The sequence below is a fragment of the Dipodomys merriami genome, unplaced genomic scaffold (assembly GCF_024711535.1).
Source record: "Dipodomys merriami isolate MVZ:Mamm:240054 unplaced genomic scaffold, mDipMer1.0.p SCAF_6, whole genome shotgun sequence".
NCBI classification, from domain to species: domain Eukaryota; kingdom Metazoa; phylum Chordata; class Mammalia; order Rodentia; family Heteromyidae; genus Dipodomys; species Dipodomys merriami.
In genome coordinates, this window is record NW_027206179.1 from 15847928 (window position 1) to 15849628 (window position 1701).

Sequence of the window (1701 nt, forward strand, 5' to 3'; positions counted from 1 at the left end):
GAGACTGAGCTGTCTTAGCATGACACTGTGTGTGTGTGTGTGTGTGTGTGTGTGTGTGTGTGTGTGTGTGTGTGTGTGTGTGTGTGTGTGTGTGTGTGTGTTGGTGCTGGGGCTTGCACAGAGGACCTGGGTGCTGTCCCTGAGTTTTTTGCTCAAGACTGGTGTTCTACCACTTGTGCCACAGTGCTACTTCTGGTCTTTTGATAGTTCATTGAAGATAAGAGTCTCATGGACTTTCATATCTGGGCTGGCTTTGAACCTTGATCCTCAGATCTCAGCCCTCTGAGTAGCTAGGATTACCGGAGTGAGCTACTGGCAGCAGGCAGCATGGCTCATTTTCAGATAGATTTTTCCAGCTAAATGCTATTCTATGAAAATTATTTCATAGTTCTGACAATGGAAAACACTTGAAGTGACAGATCTAGTTAAGTAAACATATTAAAATTGTATGAGTGATGAACCTTGTGTTTGTCAATATTTTCTTTGCTACCTATCAGCATAAAAAGAACCAACAATTTGGAGGGGGGGATTCTATCAATAGATTTTTTGTTGTTGTTGTTAAGATAGGGCTTCCTCATAACCAAAGTTATTCTGTGGGTAGTCCTTTAATCCACGATAATAACTCCAATGCATATCACCATAAATATTTTATTTCTCTAGCATTTTTCATTTGGTAGGAAAAATGGGGAATAAGAGAGATGTTAACTTATTAGGAATCTGCATAAATTTCTCAAGATAGTCTAACTTGTCTGCAAAGCCCAGGCCTTCCCTTGAGCATAAGAATTACATTTCTTGGTATTAAGAACCAGTTGTAGAGAAGATGATGGCTTAGATCTCCAAGGGACATGGAAATAATGAAAGAAAAACGCTGAGTACATATTAGGAGTTTGTAATGCAACTTAAATAAAAAACAAAACAAGATGCCTGCCATTTTCTCCCTCTAAAAATACCCCTTTCTTAACCACCGATGACATCTTTGTGTCCTTGCTATTTTGGTGCCTGTGCAGGTCCAGCATTCTCCTGTTGTTCTCATTTTCTGGGCTCTACTGTTGCCTCTGTCATTCATTCAGAGGAGTAGGGCAGAACCTTGGTGGATTGAAATTGCATTTTGTCAGCTCAAGAAAATAATGGAAAGGTCCATTTAATTGCTACAACATGATTACGAGACTGTCCATCTGGCCTGAAATATAGAGTTGGTTTTCATTTTGCCGTGAGGCAAACTCCCGAGGGGAATTAGTTTCCCCTTGAAATGAGAATCCTTGGTTCTTGTAGAGTTGAAGAAACACTGAAGTAAACCTAAGGCACCTCTACCAAGATAGAGCCTCAGAGATCATCCGAATTAGGTCACGTTTGACCGTTCCCTTGGAGAACCCTTTACAAAGTTGGGATTTGTGTTTCTAGAAAAGCCCTTTTTGCTCATTTCTGTAAGTTTAGGAAAACCCATTTGGGCTTGGTGTCCTGAATCAAAGCTTCTTTTCCGTGTGTGTGTGTGTGTGTGTGTGTGTGTGTGTGTGTGTGTGTGTGTGTGTGTGTGTGTGTGTGTGTGTGTGTGTGTGCAGTAGCCAAGCGGAAGCAGTGTATTTCCTAGAAGGAAGACCATGGATGCTCTACCTGGATATTTAATTTTTGTGAATTGTATATTGATTTATATTTTAATGAACCTTTGGTCCATCTACTAAATGTAGGCTTGGCTGGAACAAG